The following is a 25727-nucleotide window of genomic DNA, read 5'->3' as shown; positions in this document are numbered from 1 at the left end:
TCATCAGAGGAACACCTCATGGGACAAAAGAATCTAAACAACTGCCTTACGCCCCTGCCTTCCCTCTGACAGAGCCTACACAAATGAGAAGGCACCATTAAACCAACCCTGGTAATATGACAAAGCAAGGCTTTTTAACACCTCAGAAAAATTACACTAGTTGACCAGCAATGGACTCAAACCAAGAAGAAATCCCTGATTTACCTGAAAAGGAATTCAGGAGGTTAGTTATTAAGCTAATCAGGGAGGGACCAGAGAAAGGAGAAGTCCAATATAAGAAAATCCCAAAACTGATACAAGAAGTTAAGGGAGAAATATTCAAGGGAATAGATAACTTATAGAAAAAACGAAGAGCATAAATTAACATTCTAAGGTCATACCTCAAGGAAGTAGAGAAAGAAGAACCAAACCCAATCCAAATCCAGCAGAAGAAAGGAAATTACCAAGATCAGAGCAGAACTAAATGAATTTTAAACAAAAAAAAAAATACAAAAGATAAATAAAACAAAAAACTGGTTATTTGAAAAGATAAGTAAAATTGAGAGACCATTAGAAAGATTAACCAAGGAAAGAAGAGAGAAAATCCAAATAACCTCACTAAGAAACGAAACTGGAGATATTACAACTGACATCACTGAAATATAAAAGTTAATTCAAGGCTACTGTGAATACCTTTAAGCACTAGAAAACCTAGAAGAGATGGATGAATTCCTGGGAAAATACAACCATAGTTGCATAAATCAGGAAGAATTAGATAACCTGAACAGACTAATAATAAGCAGATAGATTGAAATCATAATTTAAAAATTATCAACAAAAAGTCCAAGACTGGATAGATTCACAGAAGAATTCTACCAGACATTCAAAAAAGAATTGGTACCAATCACTTTGACACTATTCCACAAGATAAAGAAGGAACCCTCCCTGATTCATTTCATGAAGCCAGAATCACCCTAATACCAAAATCAGGAAAGCACATAACTAAAAAAGAAAACTACAGACTGGTATCCTTGATGAGCATTGATGCTAAAATCCTTAACAAAATACTAGCTAACAGAATCCAACAACATATCAAAAAGATACTCCACCATGATCAATTGGGTTTCATACCAGGGATGCAGGTATGGCTTAACATACACAAGTCTATATATATGATACACCAAATAAATAGAATTAAAAGCAAAAATCACATGATTATCTCAATAGCTGCAGAAAAAGCATTAGACAAAATCTAGCATCCCTTTATGATTAAAACTCTCAGCAAAATTGGTACACAAAGGACTTACCTTAATGTAATAAAAGCCATCTATGACAAACTCACAGCCAACATAATAATGAAGGGGAACAGTTGAAAGCATTCCCTCTGAGAATGGAACACAACAAGGATGCCCATTCTCACCACTCCTCTTCAACATAGTATTGGAAGTCCTAGTTACAGCAATCAGACAAGAGAAAGAAACAGAAGTCATCCGAATCAATAAAGAGGAAGTCAAAATGTCACTGTTTGGTGACAATATGATCATTTACCTTGAAAACCCTAAGGACTCCTCCAGAAGGTTTCTATAACTCATAAAAGAATTTAGCAAAGTTTCAAGATACAAGATTAATGTATACAAATCAGTAGCTCTTCCATACACCAATAGCAACCAAGCAAAGAATCAAAACAATAACTCAATCTCTTTTACAATAGCTGAAAAAAGAAAACCCACAAAATGTTGTTGAAATAAATTGAAGACCACACAAACAAATGGAAACACATCCCATGCTCATGGATTGGTAGAATCAGTATTGTGAAAATGATCATACTGCCAAAGCAATCTACAAATTAAACAAAATCCCCATCAAAATATCACCATCATTCTTCACAGAATTAGAAAAAACAATTCTAAAATTTATATGGAACAAAAAAAGATCCTGCATAGCCAAAGCAAGACTAAGGAAAAATAACAAATCTGGAGGCATCACACTACCTGACTTCAAATGACAATACTGTTAAGAGCAATCTACAAGCAAATACAATAAAACAAAGATGAATAGTCGGCACCTAATTGAACTAAAGAGTTTTGCACAGCAAAAGCAACAGTCAGCAGAATAAACAGACGACCCACAGATATGGGACTAATATCCACAATCTACAATGAACTCAAACAAATCAGTAAGAAAAAAACAACAAACAATCCCATCAGAAAGTGTGCTAAGGATGTGAATAGACAGTTCTTAAAAGAAGTTATACAAATGCCCAACGAACACATGGAAAAATCATCAAAATCACTAATGACCGGGGAAATACAAATCAAAACCACAATGTGTTACCACCTTACTCCTGAAAGAATGGACATAATCAATAAATTAAAAAACGGTATATGTTGGCATGGATGCAGTGAACAGGGAACACTTCTACGCTGCTGGTGAGAATGTAAACTAGTACAGCCACTTTGGAAAACAGTGTGGAGATTCTGTAAGCAACTAAAAGTAGAACTACCGTTTGATCCAGCAAGCCCACTACTGGGTATCTATCCAGAGGAAACTAAGTCATTATTCGATTATCCACTTGTTGAGTGATGGGCATTTGGGTTGGTTCCATGATATTGCTATTGTGAATTGTACCACTATAAACATGCCTGTGCAAGTATCTTTTTCGAATAATGACTTAGTTTCCTCTGGGTAGATACCCAGTATATATATATATATATATATATATATATATACACACACACACACACACACACACACACATATATACACATACATATATACACACACATATATACACACACACATATAAAATTACATATCTATATCACAATACGTCACACACACACACACAAATATATATATATATATATACGATGGAATACTATGCAGCCATAAAAAGGAGTGAATTAACAGCATTTTCAGTGACCTGGATGAGATTGGAGACTATTATTCTAAGTGAAGTAATATGGAAGGGCACACCAAACGTCTTACATTCTCACCAATATGTGAGAGCTAAGCTATAAGGATTCAAAAGCACAGGAATGATACAATGGACTTTGGGGACTTGGGAAGAAGACTGGGAGTGGGGGCAAGGGATAAAAGAGTACAAATATGGTGCAGTGTATATGGCTTGGGTGATGGGTGCACAACAGTCTCACAGATCACCACTAAAGAGCTTACTCATGTAAGCAAATACCACCTGTACCCCAATAACCTATGGAAAAATTATATATATATTATATAAAAATTATATATATATATATAGTTTAAAAAAAGAGTTTGAAAAACTCATGGTTTTTTAGGCATAGAGAAGATCTTGTCTTCGTGAAATAATTCAATATTACAACTATTGTCAAGAATAACTTTCTATATTTTACAAGGATTGCATCAAAAATAGCAATTGTCTTTCTCTTTTAAAACTTGACATATGGGTCTGACTACTTTTCTAGAGAATCAGACCTCATAGGTGGATACAGTGGTGAACAGTGTGGTTTTACTAAGTGTGGATACACTTGTAAACCAAGGATCACTATGCTGTGTGTGTACTGCGTGATTATTAGTATTTTTTTTTTTTTTTTACTTAACTTGAACCTGTGCTTTCTCAGTTAAATTTTTGCTAGTCTGTGTCTTTGCCATCAACTATCCAACTTGCTGGTGTTAGCAAATCATTTGTTTCTACTGTTGGAAATTATTAGATTTCCAAGACTGACTGTATCTTTTATAACCATTCTTACTTTTTACCAACTCTGACACTGTATTTCTTAAAATAGAAGTCATTATTGAGAACATTTAAATTTCACAAATAAGAGAGAAGTAACAGTTTAACAATACTGATTATATGAAATATAGAAAACTGTAACTCCTCTAACTCATTGTATATATGGGAGAATAGGGAACATAAATAAGCAAATAATTATCAATGTTGCATAACAATGTTGATCTAATTGCAAAATATATGATAGCAAGTAAGTAATGTTAACAACATAAATAATACAGCTATCTGTATCTGCTTGGCTAACCTGAGAATGTTACTTAACAAAATGATATACCTAATTTTAAAAAATGAAATTGTACCTGATGCTTGTGTCATTTTAAGTTAATTCTGTAATCTTAAAAGCAATATTTTGAGGAATTCACATTTCAAAATAATGCAATTTGAGGGATTTATATAGGTTACATGTTTGAAGTCTTTGTAATATTCAAAACAACTTTGCTTTATAATTCTATAAATATTTTAAGACAACAAATTATAAGTACATTGTTTTTCATGGAAAGAAAAAAGACATAAGAAATTTAAAAATTCTTATATATATTGACTGGGATAATTAAAAATGATGAGTGAAGACACAAATTATTTTTGTTTAAATTATGAATCAAAATTTTATTTTAAAATACATAAGTATATCCTAAATGTGTGAGACATACTAAACAATTATATGTTATATAGTATGTTGAAAAATACTGGACAATGTGTATTTTTATGTGCTAATTCTGGCAACCCTAACTTGAATAGCAATTTATGTAACCTAAATACATGCCTGATTGTTGCTGAAAAGCTACTGCAACATTCAAATATCTAAACAAATATTAAAGATTCTGTCAATGACTTCTGCTTTGCTACAACTGTAAAGCTAATGAAATTGAATTAATTCGATTGCTAAATTGATTGCTGTTTTTATGCTAACTAATCTCTATTGCTTATGGAATGCAGCATTTAGACTTATCTTACAATAAAACAATTACTGATACTACATTTGGAATCTAAAATGCCCACATTACATTTTTCAAGGGCTCCAACTATTTTGAAAAATTGACCTCAAAGACATGATATAAAGATGTTCAACCTTAAGCAGAATAACTCCAGCCAATGTTACAAGAATGGAAGATACTCTGGAAAATAAATCATTTAATGATGTGGAATTTTAGAAATGTGCTGTTTAAAAGTGCAATCATGAAATAAGCATATGATTAACTACATGCTTTAAAACTGATTAACCTAATGAAAACAAAAGAAATTAAAGTTGACATTCTATATGATGTTTCTGGTAAATCAAACAATTTCCCTGTCTTTTGCAATAAAACATAACTAGAGCATAATACATTTAAAGTCTTACCTTAAATATTTTAAATTAAATCTTATTTCATCAAAATCATCAATTAGAGATCAGTAGATTAGATTATCTATCTGATACAATTCACGTCAATGGTAAATTTTAACACTTGGTGAGTTTTCATTACCCTTGTCAAAGATACAGCACAGCAATTGCACACATGCACACACACGTACACTTTTATATAGTGTAAATTGCAAATTTACATTATAATTCATAATGCAATGACTTATTTATTTAGTAGCTACAACCATCTGTGGACCATCTACTCAAATATGTGGTTTTTCTGTTACAAGGTCCTATAGAGTTAGGACCATTTATTTTTAATTGATAAATTTGCTGTGTGAATGAATGCATTCAGTATAAATTTTAAAACAAGAGGGTGGCTCACGCCTGTAATCCCAGCACTTTGGAAGGCCGAGGCAGGTGGATCACGAGGTCAACAGATCGAGACCATCCTGGTCAACATGGTGAAATCTCGTCTCTACTAAAAATAAAAAAAATTAGCTGGGCATGGTGGCGCGTGCCTGTAATCTCAGCTACTCAGAAGGCTGAGGCAGGAGAATTGCCTGAACCCAGGAGGCAGAGGTTGCGGTGAGCCGAGATCGCGCCATTGCACTCCAGCCTGGCTAACAAGAGCGAAACTCCGTCTCAAAAAAAAAAAAAAAAAAAGCAAGAGAAGTGAAACATTTATTCAGTATTTCAAGGGAGTATGTTGATATTCAAAGCAACTGCTTTCGTAAAATTTAAAGCTAAGAGAGGCCAAAATACGATATGTTAAACGTTGTAGTAGACTTAAAGGAAGAATATCATGGAAGCCAGAAGAAGTGCAGTTAACTCAGTGTGAGGAGAGTGAGAAAAGTCAAGAATTGCTTCCTGGCAGTGGGGACATGTGAAGTGAGATTAAACGATGTATTAGAATTAGCCTAGTGTTGGCTGGGCGCGGTGGCTCAGTAATCTCAGCACTTTGGGAGGCCGAGGAGAGAGGATTGGCTGAGTTCAGGAGTTTGAGACTAGCCTGGGTAAAATGGTGAAACCCCGTCTCTACTGAAATCCAAAAAATTAGCCGTGCATGGTGGCAGGTGCCGGTAGTCCCAGCTACTTGGGAGGCTGAGACAAGAGAATCAATTAAACCCGGGAGGTGGAGGTTGCAGTGAGCAGAGATTGCACCACTGCATTCCAGCCTGAGCAACAGAGCGAGACTCCAATTAGAAAAAAAAAAAAAAAAAAAAAAATTAGCCTAGTATAATGTATAAGGAAGTTGCTATGAAACTGATAAAGCTGCCTGCTTCATAGAGAAGTCTAGGATTGTTTTAGGTTATGCTATAGACTGTTATAGAACATTAATGAAGGATTCTTTGGTTTGTACAAAGCAACATAATATCCCTTAACGATGATTATTGGGATATATATAATGCAGTCTGATGGAAAATCAAATAACCTACTATATGTGAATGAATGAATGTGTGTGTGTTTAAGGGGTGTGAATAGAAACATGTTCAGGATATATAAGTTTAGAGATGTAATTTGAAATCTGTAGACTATTAGAGAATATAAAATTAACTAGGACAGGTAAGCAAATGGCTTGAGACCTGGAATTTAGATCATCAATGTTTGATAAAAATAAATATTGTCGGCCAGGTGGGGTGGCTCATGCCTGTAATCTCAGCACTTTGGGAGGCCAAGGGGGGCAGACCACCTGAGGTCAGGAGTTCGAGACCAGCCTGATCAATATGCAGAAATTCCATCTCTATCAAAAATACAAAATTAGCTGGGCATGGTGATGCATGCCTGTAATCCCAGCTACTGGGGAGGCTGAAACAGGAGAATCGCTTGAACTCAGGAGGCGGAGGTTGCGGTGAACTAAGATTGCACCATTGTACTCCAGTCTGGACAATGAGAACAAAACTCCACCTTAAAAGAGAAAAAGGAATGTTTTTGTTTAGGATCATGTATAAAATGTGTCTTCAATAAATTAAATTTTTCGATAATGAAAAGAATTAACAGTACACTTAAAAATATTATTCTTAAATTCCTATATATGTTTTAGCAAAAATTGACACTTAAGGTCTGAGATTGAATGAAAACATTTTATGTGAAAAGAGACAACAGTTTAATATATTATGAAATTATTTTTATTTCAGTAGTTTTTGAGGGAACAGGTGGTGTTTGGTTACACGAATAAGTTCTTTAGTGGTCATTTCTGGTGTGCTTATCACCTGAGCAGTGTACACTGTACCCAATGTGTAGTCTTTTTTTTTTTTTTTTTTCAGACAGAGGCTTGCTGTGTCTCCCAGGCTGGAGAGCAGTGGCAAGATCTCAGCTCACTGCAACCTCTGCCTCCGGGGTTCAAGCAATTCTCCTTCCTCAGCCTCCCAAGCAGCTGAGACTACAGGCGCCTGCCACCATGACTGGCTAATTTCTGTATTTTTAGTAGAGATGGGGTTTCACTATATTGGTCAGGCTTGTCTTGAACTCCTGACCTCGTGATCCACCCACCTCAGCCTCCCAAAGTGCTGGGATTACAGGCATGAGCCACAGCACCTGGCCTAATGTGTACTCTTTCATCCATCACCTACCCTCCTGCCCTTCCCCCCAAGTCACCAGAGTCTAATGCATTTGCTTCCTCATAGCTTAGTTCCCACTTATAAGTGAGAACATACAATGTTTGGTTTTCTATTCCTGAGGTACTTCAAGTAGAATAATGATCTCCAGCTCCATCCAGGTTGCTTTGAATGAAACTATGATTTCGTTCCTTTTTATGGCTGAGTAGTATTTCACAGTATGTATATTTATATGTGATATATATTGGTATGCATACACACACACACACACACACACACACACACATATATATGTATACCACATTTTCATTATCCACTCATTGATTGATGGACATTTGGGCTTGTTCCATATTTTTGCAATTGCAAATTGTGCCACTGTAAACAGGTGCCAGGAAGTATCTTTTTCAAATAATGACTTCTTTTCCTCTGGGTAAATATCCAGTAATGGAATTGCTGGATCAAATGGTAAATCTACTTTTAGTTCCTTAAGAATCTCCACAGTTTTCCATAGTGGTTATACTAGTTTACATCCTCACCAGCAGTGTAAAAGTGTTCCCTTTTCACATCCCCATCAATGTGTGTGTGTGTGTATGTGTGTGTGTGTGTGTATATATATGTGTGTGTATATGTATTTAATTATGGCCGTTCTTGCAGGATAAGGTGGTATCACTTTGTGGTTTTGATTTGCATTTCCCTGATCATTAGTGAAGTTGATCATTTTTTCCATGTGCTGTTGGACATTTGTATATCTTCTTTTCAGAACTGTCTACTTATGTTTTTAGCCCCCTTTTTTAAAGAAAATGCTTTCTTTCCTTGCTAATTTGTTTGACTTCCTTGTAGATTCTGGATATTAGTTCCATGTCCGATGCATATTTTGAAAATATTTCTTCCCATTCTGTGGGTTGTCTGTTTACTCTGCTGATTATTTCTTTTGCTGTGCAGAAGCTTTTTACTTTAATTAAGTCCCATCTACTTGTCTTTGTTTTTGTTACATCTGTTTTTGGGTTCCTGGTCATGAAGTCTTGCCTAAGCCAAAATATAGAAGGGTTTTTCCAACACTGTCTTTTAGAGTTCTTATGGTTTCAGGTCTTAATTTAAATATTTGATTCATCTTGAATTGATTATTGTATAATGTGAGAAATGAGGATCCAGTTTCATTCTTCTACATGTGACTTGCCAATTATCCAAGCATCATTTGTATAATAGGGTGTCCTTTCCCCCACATTATGTTTTTGTTTGCTCTTTGAAGAACCTTGTTTTGTCATATTACCAGAATTGTTTTTCTGGTTCCCTCTCATTTGGGTAGTCTATTCAGAGGGAAAATCTGGGGCCCAATAGCTGCTAATTGGGCCCCAGATTTTCCTTTTGAATAGACTACCCAAATGAGAGGGAACCAGATCCCTTTGTCCAAAGGGGTGTTCCCTCAATGTGATACTATTCCCCTTCCCCTGGTGATGGGCCTTCCTGAGAATCAATCTTACAATTTCATATTGTTAATAATAAATTCAAATAAAAATTGAGGTTATTGATGACATGTTTAAATATCTTTACTCAGTTAAATTTATCACAGTTTTAAAAATGTTTTAATTTCACATATGGTTATGACACAATAACTCTATGTTGATCTAGAAAAACACTGCTTTAATCTTAAAATGTTTAGGAATTTTCACAACTCCTTTTCACATTAGATTATCTTCTGAATTAAAAAATTATAATGTTAACTCTTCAATGGAATATTTTCACTTTGCAGACTCATATGTGTTCATTGTGTTCTTATTAATTTGTACCCAAGTGACACTATTTAACAATGTACTTTATATAACTTAATATGCTTTCTTAGATGCTGCTACAAACTCTTAGTGAAGGTAGGCAGCATTCGCTATTTAATGTGTCTCGAATATGCTTCACTAAAAATATAACAGAGCCATCCTAATCTGTTGAAATCACTGCTCAAACTTTGCATATTAAGTTAACTCAATATTTGCATTGAATATAAAAGAAAAGGAAGCTTTAAATAAAATCAGTTTAGTGTATCTGAATGGGGAGATTAACCTCAGGAAACAGTCAAGCTAAGAATTAGATACCCAAAGCAGTATTTCATCATAATGATTCCAGTAGGTAACTGTTTCAGAAAATCCCCACCCATCTAGATTTGAATAATTTAATTTTCTCGCTCAAATATTGTGAATTGTAGCTTGGATCATTCATAAAGCAAACCCTGAGGCAGAGGCCTTTGGAGATAATAATTTATTTTTTATTTATGTATTTTTTTTTATTTAAGCCAGGGGAAAGCGCAAACACAGTCCCTCACTATCACAAATTATGCAGTCGAGTTTCCCACATTTGGGGAAATTGTGGGGGTCATCACATCCGGAGTGCAATGGATAAGCCTCGCTGGGAAAACCACCTTCATGATCATGGTATCTCCCCTGGAGATAATAATTTATTAAGGAATCTGACCTTTGTTTACAGTTGTGAGAAATAAGAATAGTGGGTCAAGGGAAGGGTAGAGAAAATGTAAGGATACATAATATTCTCTTTCTAGGTATTTGAAGCTATATATATTTTTCTTGACTTTTTAAAAATCTTGTACACAAGTCACTTTGTGTAACTGCTTAAACAAGGTGTAATCTGTCAACTTAAACCATGCAGACATGCCAGTAACAGTTGCCACCAGAGAAGTATGGAAGTATGGAACTTTATAATATGTTATGTATCAAGTCTATCTTTTCCATTTTTTTTTTTTTGGTTGAGGGTCAACCAGACTTTAAAATTCAATGTCTCCCCATAAATAAGCACACTGCTGTTTCAGTTCAGATATATGATAACTTTATCTTACATATATATGCATATATATGTGTGTATACACATATCCAGGGCCTTATTAAGACATATATTCTTCAGGAATATCACATAGTAGAAAAGCAGATACATCTTTTATATTTTTCATTTGGGAAATAAAATAAGAGACAAAGGAACATCTACCTGCCTGGAAGAAGATAAAATAAAAACGGACAGGGAAGCCTGGTAAGTACGTATGTTGTGAATATGCAAAGCTGCCTAGAAGTTCTCTAGTCATTTCGCACTTTCCTCAAGGCATTTCCACTTATTTTATCAGCACATAGTGGTTGCCTGATAAATATTTATTGAATGACTAAGTAGCTGTTTTCTGAATAAGCTAGTTATACAAAATCAATGATCAAATTCCCCCTTACAGAATCCCCATTGAAAAACCAAAAAATAAAAGAATTAAGAAAAATTTGTACTACTGGCAAATAAGTAACTTTGTCATTATCATGCCACACCATTTTTAGAATTTGTAATAAACAGTGGAGATAAAACTGAATTGAGAGACAAGAGAAAAGAGATTCTCTATGGAAATGACTGGGAAGAGAATCCTTTCTCTCCTTTCTGTTTTCTGGTGTCTCAAGTTTATAGGTTTCGTGTTACACCATCCTTGCATCCCTCGGGTAAACCCCACTCAGTCATGGTGAGTGATCCTTTCAGTGTGCAGTTGAATTATTTTGTTAAGGATTTTTGTATTAGTGTTTATCGGGGATTTTTTACTATCTATTTCTTTCTTTTTTTTTTTTTTTTTTTTGAGTCGGAGTTTCACTCTTGTTACCCAGGCTGGAGTGCAATGGCGCGATCTCGGCTCACCGCAACCTCCGCCTCCTGGGTTCAGGAAATTCTCCTGCTTCAGCCTCCTGAGTAGCTGAGATTACAGGCACGCGCCACCATGCCCAGCTAATTTTTTTTATTTTTAGTAGAGATGGGGTTTCACCATGTTGACCAGGATGGTCTCGATCTCTTGACCTCGTGATCCACCTGCCTCGGCCTCCCAAAGTGCTGGGATTACAGGCGTGAGCCACCGCGCCCGGCCCCTATCTATTTCTGATAATATCCTTGTCTAACTTTGTTATCAGGATAATGCTGTCCTCATAAAAAGTTTAGACATATTGTGTAGACAATTTTGGCTTTCACAAGTGGAATGGTGAGGAAAAAGTATGAGGGTTAAGGTCAGAGGAAGGCCAGATTGAAAAATGTTCTGTTCTTCAAGGTCTATATTTAACAATCCCTTTTTGTGAAGTGACTCTTTGAGTGTTTGGCCCAGATACACAGTTAGCCTTCATTTTATTATTGGCTTTAGATATTCATTATAGACTCTTGATATACACACTATGTTGACATTTGAAGTAATCCAGTTTTATTCCTCTGTATATTCTGAAAATTTAAGTTCTTATTTGTAATATAGTCTAATTATTTTTCTCTGTATTTGGTGTTTATATCTCATTACAAAATATTTTCCTACCAAAGTCACATATAGTCTTCCATACTATTTCTAAAACCTTATTTATCTTGACTTTTAATATACTTGGAGTAATTTATGTGTGTATATATGTGTATGAATTAGATAAGGTAAATTTAGTTTCCTTGTTTTTTTCTCCCTATACCTAGCTAGCTGTCAAAATATGACTTATTTACACAAAGTCCAATTTTCCTTGCTTTGAAATGCCATCCTGTTGATTTATTTATATATGGGTGTGTTATACATATATCCATTTCTGGACTCTTTATTTAAGTATTGTGGTGTATTTGTTTCTCTTCATATCAATATCACATTGTTTTAATTTTTGTAATGTTAAAATAAGTCTTGATATCTGGTAAAACAAGTCTTTTCTTCTTTTCTATTTCCTAGGGTTGTATAGACTCTGTTATCTTTTGTATTTTCACAAAACACAGCATTATATGTGGACACTATTAATGTATGTATGGATTTTTTATATAAGTATGTATTTTTATATTTTTTAATTGTTGAGCTCTATAAAGTAAATTTATAAAATGAAAAGAAACAAATTAGACTGAAATCCACTATACTCCTATCTGAAATAAGATAGTTCTAAGCAAGAAAAATAGTTAAATAATCCCAGAAGATTCAGTACACACTTAGAAAATACTAATTATGAAATAAATATAGGGAACTTAATAGTAAGAACAAATTAATAAGTATAATGAGTTATTTTTAAAAGCATAATACTTAAGCATTTTTCTCCAATAAAAAAGAGAAAGCTGAAATATAACGTAAAAGTGTACACTGTGGCTGGGTGTGGTGGCTCATGCCTGTAATCCTAGCACTTTCAGAGGCCAAGGCGTGTGGTTTGCCGAAGTTCAGGAGTTCAAGACCAGCTTTGGAAACATGGTGAAACTCCATCTCTACCAAAAACGCAAAAAATTAGCTGGCCATGGTGACATGTGCCTGTGGTCTCAGCTACTTAGGAAGATCAAGGGTAGCTTTAGTCTCAGACGCAGAGGTTGCAGTGAGCCCAGATTGCACCACTGCACTCAGCCTGAGTGACAGAGTGAAACCCTGTATATAAAAAAAAGCAGATTGCCAACATAAACACAAATGTGTAGATTTCAAAAATAACAATGAATATTAATATTTTATATAAATGTTATTAAAATATAGATAAAATGGAAAACCATTTAAGAAAATGTAAATTTTCCTAGGCAATGAAGGGAGGCCATTATCCATGGGAAAAAAAATCTGAAAGTGAAATAGTAACCTCGGAAGTATCATCAGGGCCCAAGATCTCTAGAGGCTGAAGATGAAATCTTTACATATATATCAAATCATATTTATTAGTAAGGGTTCTCTAGAGGGACAGAACTAATAGGATGGATATATACATGAAGGGGAGTTTCTTAAGTATTTACTTACATGAACACAAGGTCCCACAATAGGCCGTCTGCAAGCTGAGGAGCAAGGAGGGCCAGTTCATGTCCAAAACTGAAGAACCCAGAGTCCGAGGTTCGAGGGCATGATGCATCCAGCACAGGAGCAAGATGAAGGCCAGACGACTCAGCAAGTCAGATCCTTCCACCTTCCTCTGTCTGCTTTATATTCTAGCCCCACTGGCAGCTGATTAGATGGAGCCCACCCAGATTAAGGGTGGGTCTGCCTTTCCCAGCCCACTGACTCAAATGTTAATCTTTTTTGGTAACACCCTCACAGGCACACCCAGGACCAATACTTGACAGCCTTAAATCCAATCAAGTTGACAGTATTAGCTATCACATCATATTATTATACACAATTACAGAGGACAGACTAAAAAAATAAAATGTTTTCCATTTTATTTAATAATCTTGAATAACTACATGATCAAAGGTCAATCCAATTAATGCAACAAATGACGTCAGCTTAATCTTCATTAGGAACATATGTGTAAAACTTCAAAATAAAAATTGTGCAATTTAATATGTTTTCGTTTATTCAAAGAATGTTGAAATGTGATCAGTTTTTCTTAGTTGAGGAAATACAGGATATATTAAACACTGGAGAATCTCTTAGGACAATGTATTATAGTATCACAATGCCCTATGATGAAATTTTTGAAAGAATGGTGCAGTGGATAATATTTTCAGAAAAACAGAAACGATTAAAAACTGGAAATGAAGGCTGGGTTTATTCAGGCAGGCGGGACGTAAAGCAAACCTGAAGTAAGTCCTCAGTATGTGCTTGTGGTATGAGTGATTGAATGAGTGGAAGGAGAGATGAAGGGTCGACGATTGGCAGTACCACTTGTATAACATAAAACATTTCTTTCAAATTAATTTTCCTCAAATAAAAAGTATTTTAAATGTTGTTTTTCTCATTTTACAATGTATTTCACTTAATTCAAGACCTCAGCTTTTATTATGCATGTGTTTATGATGTAAACTTTATCATTACATAGAAAGTGTGATATAATAATTTAATTCCTATTAATTGGAATTCATATATACTATGGAATTTTTACATAAAATGTTAATTCTATTTCATATAAATAGAATTCATATAGATTCTAATAATGAGAAAAAACTCATTTTGTTTTTTTAACATTTCTTTGCTAACATTTGAGAATAAAATTATAATTTTCTAGTATTCAACATATAATACCTTCAAAAACACATAATTTATTCTAATGCATATATTTGTGTTCAAAATATTTTCCAGACATTTATTTCATTTTGGTTCATGATACAGTGACCTATCATTAATCATTAAAAAATCCTCAAGAATAATCCAATATGAATAAATGTCCTATAAATTTTGATGCTGTGACAAATCATATTTTATAAAATTCGAGTGCATTTTACTGCCTGCTACTACTGTACATAAATACATCATTGCAAACTAATTGCAAACATGAGATGTTGTGTATTTAAAAGACTCAATCCTTAAGTGAGTCTTCTTAAAAGACAAACACTAGAGTTTATTTGTCCCATCTCCAGGGACATTTTGTTTAAAAATATTCCTCTGTTTAGGACATTAGATGTTAGTCTACACTGTCCTTACCTTATTATAGTGTTCTTTATTCCACTCACATTCAATTTTTTATTTGTAGAAATACAGAAGTATTTGTAATTTTAATTGTTTTTTTTTTTTTTTTGAGACAGATCTCGCTCTGTCACCCAGGCTGGAGTGCAGTGGTGCAAGCTCAGCTTACAGCAACCTCTGCCTACTGGGTTCAAGCTATTGTCCTGCCTCAGTCCCCCAAGAAACTGGGGTTACGTATGTGAAATCTTATTAACTGTAGTAACTATTATTCTTACAATTCCCTGTACAAATCCATTAAGTTTCCCAGTCTTTTCTTCAGCTATGGAAATATCGTTTTTATTAACTCATCTGAATTCTTATAGTGTTACACCACCATAAATTTAAAATGATACTTACAGTGGTGACTTTTAAAATAAACAACATCTAGTTTTAAATACCCATTAATACTAATTACTAAAAAGTAATATTAATGATAATGATCATTGTCTATTTTAGTTTGCTTTTATTATTTAATGATCATCATTTTTGATGACTTCCTATTCTACGGGTGTTATGGAAAGTGTTTAATATCTATGATTTCATTGGGTAATTCACAATAAGCTTGAAAAGTAGAATGATACTACGATCTCCATATCATGGATCAGAAAAATGAGGCTTAGAGAATGGAACAGTCCTTGTTCCTAGTCACAGATCTGAGCTGTGAGGGAGACCTACCGCCTTCCCGATCCCAATGTCTGCAGGCTTTTAGGATTCTAGTAACCAAACTTTTAGAAAAAAGGTGGGAGACAAGAAAAGGGAGAGCATTAGGACAAATACATGATACATGCATGGCTCAAAGTAAAATAAAAAATAATAAAGGAGTACAGAAGAGTGATGATGATAGTATTAGTTGGACTAGTAGCAATTGAAATGAATAAATCACTTACTATGCTGGGCCCAGTGGCTTATACCGGTAATCCAAGAATTTTGGGAGACTGTGACAGGAGAATTTCTCACCTTTTTTCTAAAAATTTTGGTACAGTTTTTATTTATAAATCATTGTTTTGTGTTAATAAAAGTGTCAACTTTGTCTAAAGCAAGTGCTTGTTTAGAGCTCTAAGCTTCCAGAACATCACTAATCAGTATTTCAGTGATGAGGAGAATATAATCTTAGTAATGTTCATGTATTACCTGTTAATGGAACCCCAATCCATCTCCCAAACATTTGCTTCATCGTTTTGATATATTATGCTATCTAGAATTTATTGAAAATCCTATGGTGAGATCCTTTAGAATACGTATACTATCACAAGAGAGTGAAACGTAGAAGCAAAATGCAAAGGCAGTATGTGGTTATCATTAACTCTAGTAACCAGTTTATACTCTAAGGAAACAAGTTTTGTATTTGATCATCACTGGATTGATTAGTACTTAATAGATTAGGATGAAATGCAGTCATCAACTTGGAAGTTCATTAAAATAAATGGATCAGTAACTCCTCCTGCATTGCCTTTGATGAGTGGAGTTTGTTAGCACTACAAAGAGCAAAGAGCTAGTGTCTTAGACAAACACATAAAGAGGTCCAACGTGCAGATACCTAGGGACATACAGAGAGCATACTGGCAATGAACTCAGTTTGTTTTTCGTTTTCAAAATATAATTGGCTATTGTGAAACATTGCTTGTTTTACATATATATATATCTCTCTCCCTCTCTCTCTCTATATATCAGTATATATATATCTTAAAACTGTAATAAACTATTTCAACCTATAGTTTGCAACAATTTACTATGACAATTTTCAAAAATACCAAAAATATAACACAATTTTACAGCAAACATCTGTTTACTTGACATCTAGATATCAGCATTCATTTTGTACATTTGTTTTATCTATCCATTTTTTCACCCTCTGTTCATCAATTATCACTTTTCAATTATAATAGCTTTTAAAATAAATTGCTGTCTAAATATGCTTTCCCCCTTCTGCATCACCATATAATTTTTATATGAAAATACAGAAAATACTAGTTTGTTTACTTCTGTTTCTTTGGGGTATGAGAAAAATATTCAGTAGTTTTGTGATACTGTTATCTATTGAATCCTTCAAATTAATGCAGCTATGGCACTGTCATGATTTATAAGTGATAAGGCTTGTACAAAGGAAATGGTTGTTGCTGTTTCTGATCATGCATAACACGTCTAAATTAAAAACACGATTGTAAACTGGAGATGCTGTCTCTTTTGCTGCAGCATAGCAGACAAATTTAGTTTATAAATCCTTCATTTGTGTACCTCAGACCTCTTCTCTAAGCACCTATATCCTCACTGTAGAAATATTTTAATTACCTTCTTCCACTGCAAGTGAGATGTTTATGGCAAGAGACAAGAGTATATGACAGGGGTCTACAATGTCACCGTGTGACCTTTGTGGCACCAGGACAGCCAAAATAACTGCTGAGGACTGCAGGCACTTCAAGTTTTGATCAAAAGAACTCTACTGGAGGCAGTTAAATAAAACATTTCTGAACATTTTCAATTGAAATTATTTCTGCCTAAAAGGGACTTCATTTGAATTAATAAGATCATGCTTTCTTATGGACTCTGGAGCTTTCTTTTTGAGAAAACAGATTTTTGTTGTTGGTTTTTTCATTACCCCATTTAATCAGTAATCTAACCTTGTGAATACAGTTTCATTTTACATGACTTTTTGCTCTCTCATTTCGCAATTCCTACTGATGCCTTAAAAAAGTCACAATCCATTTATTTTCTTATCAAAAAATTACCAACCCCTTATTTGCACAGTGGTATTCACTGTGGAGACAAAAATCAACTGCCTTTAATGAGCTTATAGTGTTTTTTAAATAAACATATAAGCAGTGGTTTATAAAATCTTCAGTTAGAATTTACCTTTGCAATGATTAGCCATTAGTCATTATAAGAGAAATAGTAATAGTGCCTACCTGTAGAAAAAAAAATTGTTTTTCTTGATTAGATAAGAATAATTAAAAAAAATAACACTATTCATATTTGAGAACAATAAAATGCCTTTCTAATTTCTTTTGCTTTTCCTTTCAGACATTTTCCTATTACTTATAAGCTACTGACACAATAAAATCATAAGGTTTGTTAGTGATATGATCAAGCAATCTATACTTAGAGAGAAAATTAAAAATAAGATAGCAGCTTAATACTTTGCTTAATATGTAATAAGAGATGGGGTCTTGCTGTGTTGCTCAGGATGGTCTTGAACTCCAGGCCTCAAGAAATTCTCCTGCCTCAGTCTCCTAAAGTGCTAGGATTACAGGCAAAAGCCATGGGACCCAGCATACTAAGCGATTTATTAATATCAATTGCTACTAGTCCAACTAATACTACCATCATCACTCTTTTTTTGTACTCTATTATTGTTATTATTATTTATTTTACTTTAAGTTCTAGGATACATGTGCTGAATGTGCAGGTTTGTTACATAGGTATACATGTGCCATGGTGGTTTGCTGCACCTATCAACTTGTAATCTAGGTTTTAAGCCATGCAAGTATTACATTTTGTCCTAATGCTTTCCCTACCCTAGACTTCCATCCCCCAACAAACCCCAGTGTGTGATGTTCCCCTCCCTGTGCCCATGTGTTCTCAGTGTTCAAATCCCACTTATGAGTGCAAACATCTGGTATTTGGTTTTCTGTTACTGTGTTAGTTTGCTGAGGATGATGGTTTTCAGCTTCATCCATGTCCTTGCAAAGGACATGAACTCATTCTTTTTTACGGCTGCATAATATTCCATAGTGTATATGCGCCATATTTTCTTTATCCAGTTTATCATTGATGAGCATTTAGGTTGTTTCCAACTCGCCAACTCTCTCTGCTATTGTAAACAGTGCTGAAATAAACATACCTGTGCATGTGCCTTTATGGTAGAATGATTTATAATACTTTGGGTATATACCCAGTAATGGGATTGCTGGGTCAAATGATATTTCTGGTTCTAGTTCCCTGAGGAATCACCACACTGTCTTTCACAAGGTTCCTGAAAAGATTAATGAAGCAGATAGACCACTAGCTAGAATAATAAAGAAGAAAAGAGAGAATAATCAAATAGATACAATAAAAAATGATAAAGGAGATATCACCACCGATTGCACAGAAATACACACTGCCATCAGAGAATATTATAAACACTTCTAAACAAATAAACTATAAAATCTAGAAGAAATGGGCTGGGCACAGTGGCTCACACCTGTAATCCCAGCACTGTAGGAGGCCAAGGCAGGTGGATCACGAGGTCAGAAGTTCAAGACCAGCCTGGCCAAGATGGCCAAACCCTGTCTCTACTGAAAATACAAAAAAAAAAAAAAAATGCCCAGTTGTCTTAGTGAGCATCTGTAATCCCAGCTACTCTGAAGGTTGAGGCAAGAGAATCACTTGAACCCAGGTGGCAGAGGTTGCAGTGAGATGAGACTGCACCACTGCACTCCAGCATGGGCAACAGAGTAAGACTCTGTCTCAAAAAAAACAATAGAGAGAAAGATAAAAAGAGAAAGAAAAAGAAAGAAAGAAGGAAAGAAAGAAAGAGAAAGAAAGAAAAGAAAACAAAAGAAAGAAAATGAAAATCTAGAAGAATTGAAAAATTATTGGATATATATAGCTTCCCAAAACTAAACCAGGAAGAAGTCAATTCCCATAGACCAATAACAAGTTCTGAAATTGAGCCAGTAATTAATAGTATATAAAAAAAAAAAAAAAAAAAAACCAGGACCAGACAGATATACTCTTTTTTACAGTGATAATAAAAATGGTAATAATGATTTTTAGTATTATGTAGCTTATGTTAGAGAAAGTCGTATACATATCAGACATGTCCATCACTAATTTGACTCTGGGGTTTCAGGTTGCTCAGAAAATGGGAGAAAATTAGGGACATGATTCTCAGTGTTCATAATACAAAAAAACATTTTGGGTAAGGAAGAGATACAGTAACTCCTATTACAGACTCACTGGAAATAACTTCCCATAAATCCTCATAAAAATAAAATGGTGCAACTTAGTGATCAATAAGATCATCACCATTTCATAAAACAGGCATCCTGGAACTAGATCTTTTAAAGTTCTTCAAATTTGGAACATAATGTTAAACTAATTTTAGTTCAATAAAAACAATTCTAGACCAATTAATGTGGTTAAAATTGATCTTTCTCTGATTATCTGAATTAACCCAAGTACATATTTTGAGCATGTAATGAGTGAATCAATCACATATTCTGAAAGAAACATGTAGTTCTTTATCAGCATTGTGTTACATTAATAGAAATGTCAATCCAGAAACCAAAGTATAAGCAAAAAATATTTAAATCTCTTGAAGAAAATGAAAATAAATGTGATCTGTAGCACTCAGTCCTACTTTTTAGTTTCCTTTCCTTCCAGGTCCATGCTGAACTAAATTATTCTAGAAATGGTTGGTTGGCCTTTATTTCTCACAGTTTTATCATCTGCCTTAACTCCCTTGCACATATCACAAGCATCCTTAGTGATAGTTCCTACGAGACTTTCCAGCTGCCTCTACTCACCCCACTTGGTGAAGGTACCATACTCTGATGCATTTCTGTAACTTACTATAACTATAATAATGTTCTTTATCTCAATCCCTGACATTTACTTGCCTATACATTTTTCAAGATGCCAGTAATAATCAGTCCTTACCCATATCAAGCTTCTGAAATCAGTATAATTAAAAGCCTCACCAGAAAACTTATTTCCAAAAAAACCTAGTCTCCATCTACTGCACAGGACAGCAGCCTTGAGTATTACCCTCTTTTTTGAAGACAGCTGCTATTTGCTAATTACACCTTCTCCTGGTGATATCTAAGGTACGAGATTTCTTTGAAGGACTATTTCTCTCAGGGTTAAGTCCCGGTTAGCTAGTCAATAACTGTAACACATTCCCCCTACCAAAGTAATTGTGCGATTATGGTGATGAATCACCAAAGTGATTGATTATGTCCACAGTGATGGACAAATAAAATATTTTCTAGCCTCTGGAAAGCAAAAAATGTTAGAATCTTTGTGGAATTTGGTCAGATGTGACCTACATTCTAACCATATGGCTACCTTATAGATCCTGTAATGATATATAAAGACATAGACACTTAATACAAACCAAACCAAAACAAGAAATCTTAGATTAGTGGGGAAAGCCTACGAAAACTTAGTTCAATGTGCATTTCTAATTTTAAAAGTTCTGATTGTTTTCAGACTTCCTAATTTATTGACCCCCTATGAGACCACAAATTTCTGATTCTCTACTTGTAATATCAGTTATAAAGTGCATAGTCTCTCACCAAAGTTTCTGCATCAGAGTATTGCTATAATACCATGCTGACTTTGTAATTGATTTCAAAGATATCAATAACTGCATGTGTAATTGCTGTCACTTCTTTAATATTTGAATCCAATTAGCATATGGTTATGGTGAGATTTAACCTCTCACTCAAGTCTAGGATGATGATTTTATCGAAGATACAATGGATCATTCATAAGGTGCACCATAGGCTCAAAATCTTAGATGGTAGGCTGCAAAGTGAATATCATATAAACTTTCATTGAAAGAATCTAGTTAAGCAATATTAATTACAGCTGTTACTTGCATCTCTTAATGACACTAAAAATCTTCTAATTTATAATGTGTACCTTACTTCTGTAACTACATTCTTTTCTTTTTCTATTAATTTTCTCACTTCTAGAGCACTCACTTCTCGAGCCACTCACTTCTCACACCTGGCCTTGACATCCTCCTTCATATCCAACAGATAAAAGCAAAACAACAACTCTACCTGCCTCAACCGTCCCTTGCAAATAGAAACGGTAGTAGGGAACAGCAGGCACTCTTGGCTATATTTTTCTTTTGCTCTGATTAAATTCTAAGATTTTTCTCAGTCTTACAACACTACTCTCACAATTACCATTTGTCACAAACAGGATTTTTTAAGTTATTGAGAAACAGTGATTTCAAGGTAAATATTCTTGTCAAATCATTAGATTGTAGATATTGTTTCTTCCAGGCAAAATAAAATGAGCAGGGTGTGCTCTGATAAGCATATAGAAATGATTGAGACATTTAATTATATAAATTATTTAGTTATTGTGTGTGTGTGTGTGTGCATGTGTATGTTGCTTTATTTGCCTGGGCTCACAAAGGTATATATGTGGCCATGTGTGTGCACATCTGTATCTATAGTAGCTATTATGTGGCATATGGGAATAATTTAGCTACTTATTAAAGGGAATCTGGATAGGCTGGTAGCAAATGCTGTCCCAGTGTGTTTAGGAAGTTGGTTTGCTGGGAGAATACCTACCGACTTGGTTTATCCTATTCAGGAAAATGTGGGTCAATATGTTTGTTTAAACAGTTGATAATTCTGCAGACCCAGAAATCATGGATTAAGGAATATTTAAATAGATCAATGTTTGGGCCAAAGAGAAAAGGGAAAGTGCAGTGGGGGAAAGAAAGCATTGTAATTAAGCAAATAATTTCAGCCCAACTCACATGTGTCAGAGGATGATAGGAGCTGACTTAAGAGGTTAAATTACACTACCTGGGCTCAGCCTTTTCCAAAGATAGGAGGGGTGGTGGAAGGTAGGGGAGGAAGAATGACAGAACAAGTGAGCAAATGAATGGAAAGTTACAGCAAAGAAAAGGTAGTGGAATACACTACTATTTAAGGTAGGGAGCATTCAAACGTGAGTAGAGGCTTATTTGGAGGATCATAAAGCCCTGGCATGGGTCTTCACTTGACCCAGAAGCATCAACAGTAAAGTCAGCTTATGAGGGTGTTTCCCCCAATGAAATACAGTGAGGTGATGGAGAATTCTGAAGGCGAATTTAATATTTAATTTCTATTTAGGCGTTTTATGATAGTAAGGAATTTTAAATTAAATTCAGAATACATGAATGCTGACCTTTTATTATTGAACTATGTCAACGTTGGCATTTGATTTCATTGCAGATCTTTAAGTTATGTTGGACAAAATAGCTGAGAATAACTCATAATGAGGATAGACAAGGACGTAATCTTGATTACAGAGATGCATTCAAAGTATTGTAATCATTATACATTTCTTAACCATTTCAAAATCTTCCAGTAGAAACCTTCTTAAGGCCAGGAGCGCTCATACCTGTAATCTCAGCACTTTGTGAGACTGAAGTGGGATCACTAGAGGTCAGAAGTTTGAGACCAGCCTGGTTAACACGGTGAAATGCCGTTTCTACTAAAAATACAAAAATTAGCTGGGCACAGTGGCGGAAGCCTGTAATCTCAGCTATTCGGGAGGCTGAGGCAGGAGAATGGTTTGAATCAGGAGGCGGAGGTTGCAGTGAGCCAAGATAGTGCCCCTGCACTCCAGCCTGGGCAACAGAGCAAGGCTCCATATTAAAAAAAAAAAAAAAAAAAAAAAAAAAAAAAAAGAAAGAAAAAGAAAAGAAAACCTACTTAGTCTTTTGTCTTCAGGGTCTTTACTTCAGGAGGATTTCCGAAGGAGAATTAATTGGTATTGAAGGAGCAGAAGCAGAAGGTAAAAGCAGAGCCCTTATGATGAATGTGTATTACCCCCAAGGGACAGTCACAGCCTACTTGACAAAAATCTTAACAGGTAAGTCCTTTTGGTTGAAAACAGTGACTGAAAAATTTGGCTTCTTTTGTTTGTGTGTTAAAAGGAGATGTTTCTTGCCCACTTTTTATATATTTTAATCTCCTGAAGGAGCGAATTCTAATAGCCTAATACTGTTGTTATAGATGGAATAGTGTCCTCCCAAAATTTATATGTTTAAGCCCTAATGCTTATTTTGGCTATATTTGGAGATAGGGCCTTTAGGGAAACAATTAGGTTAAATTAGGTCATAAAGGTGGGGCCCTAATAGGAAAGAACTGATGTCACTATGAGAAGAGGAAGAAACATTGGACGTCTCTATCTCTTTCCTCTTGCACATGGAAAAAAGGTTATGTGAGGACACAGGAAAAAAGGCACCCAAGGAGAGAAGCCTCACCAGAAATCAGCTGTGATGGCACCTTGATCTTGAATTTCCAGTCTCCGGAACCACAAAATAATACATTTCTGTTGTTTACATTACCCAGGCTATGGGATTCCGCTATCACAGTCCGCCCGAGCAGAGAACTGCTAATCTATTATTTATTTGTGTTCCTTTGAAAAACTTCAACAATGGGCTTAACAAATGGGAATACTGTCATTGCAAATAACTCTCAAGTTTTCTGTCTAAAGCATTATTAAAAATGAAATCTAAGTGAATTAACACAAGAACAGAAAACAAAATACCACATCTCATTTTTAAGTGGGAGCTAAACATTGTGTACAGATGGACACAAAGTTGGAAACTATAGACACCTGGGCCCACTGGAGTGGGGGGGGTGGGAGAAGGTGAGGGTCAAAAACTACCGAAGAGGTATTATGCTAAAGACTGGGTGACAAAATCATTTGTACACCAAACCTCCACGACACACGATTTATCCATGTAGTGGAACTGCACGTGTATTCCCGAACCTGAACTAAAAGTTAAGAAAATGTCAAGGACAATGCAAAAGAAATCAATAAATATAATTTAATTATTTAAAAAATTAGTTCAAAATCTGTAGTATTTAAACCTTATTTATAAGAACACATCACATTTGTGGTGACCAAAACATTACTATACCTCCTATCTGTGCGTAACAACAACTTTAAAAATGCCTGTGTGTGTGTGTGTGTGTGTGTGTGTGTGTGTGAGATTGCCTTAGACATACGTGGTGTAAGACAATTAAGAGGTATGAGGATTTGGAAAGAAAATGAATAATATTTCTAGTTTGAGACTCGTATATGTAGATTTTTTTAAGTTCTTTTAAAAACTACCCCAAATCTCAGTAGCTGCACATGATATAATACATATTTAATGCTAAGAAGTTTAGTATCGACTCTCCAGGCCAACTCTCCCACAAACAATGACTTAATGATCCCTGCTGTTCTGATTTTGCAGCTGTATCATCACAACAAAATAAGTCTGTAGTTACCACAGGGCAAGTAGAGAAATTTGGATGGTCTTTCACTATACTTTATTCTTTAGTCCCTCTATGAAACACATCCCTGACAGACACGGCTCATCAGTGAGAATTAGCAACATGGCCCCACTCAACTGCAAGGTACCAGAAAATGTTATTCTCTTGTCTGCTCAGAAGGAGAGGAGATCAAGATATAGCTGAGCAACTGATGCTCTTTTCTCACCAAATTTTTCAAGTGGCTATTTCCTGTTTAACATGAATGAGCTCAGTGAAACTCTGTTGGTTAAACAAGTTACATAACCTTGAAACTGCAGCTGTCTAAGCATCTTTCCTACAGAATCCGATAAAATGGATACTATCGAAGATCCCTTTCTTCACTTTCAAAGCTGTATATCTATATTCTTTTGTTTAGAATAAATAATTCTACTATACTATGTCACACGTCACAAATTCATGAATCATCAGAAAGAAGTGTTTCTAATTTTGTCGATAGAGAGAATTGATCAGAAAAATGCTTGGGCCTGAAGGTGGTAAACTATTATCACATATCTTTTCTCAGTAAGAAAGGCTCACTTGTTTGGTGACTGTTACTGCTGCTGACTATGTACTGAGCAGTGAATAGGGTGGTAGGAAATTCCTGATTGGCATAATGGCTTTCATCGCCATAAACTGTTTTGAGAATTTTCCAACTTAATTAAACTACTTCTACCTTCTATGCAAAATTTTAAAT

General features: G+C 34.8%; 1 non-coding gene across 1 annotated transcript; it reads right to left on the bottom strand.

Annotated features, from left to right (window-relative positions):
- Nucleotides 1–9933: 9933 nt before the first annotated feature.
- LOC135275069 (U1 spliceosomal RNA) lies at nucleotides 9934–10094 on the bottom strand. Its single transcript, XR_010342782.1, has one exon. It is a non-coding gene; the product is annotated as a U1 spliceosomal RNA (small nuclear RNA).
- Nucleotides 10095–25727: the final 15633 nt, after the last annotated feature.

Source organism: Aotus nancymaae, unplaced genomic scaffold (genome assembly GCF_030222135.1).
Source record: "Aotus nancymaae isolate 86718 unplaced genomic scaffold, 86718_ANA_hifiasm-v0.15.2.pri h1tg000014l, whole genome shotgun sequence".
Taxonomy (NCBI): domain Eukaryota; kingdom Metazoa; phylum Chordata; class Mammalia; order Primates; family Aotidae; genus Aotus; species Aotus nancymaae.
The sequence above is the reverse complement of the archived record's forward strand: the minus strand, read 5'-3'. Positions and strand labels throughout refer to the sequence as shown.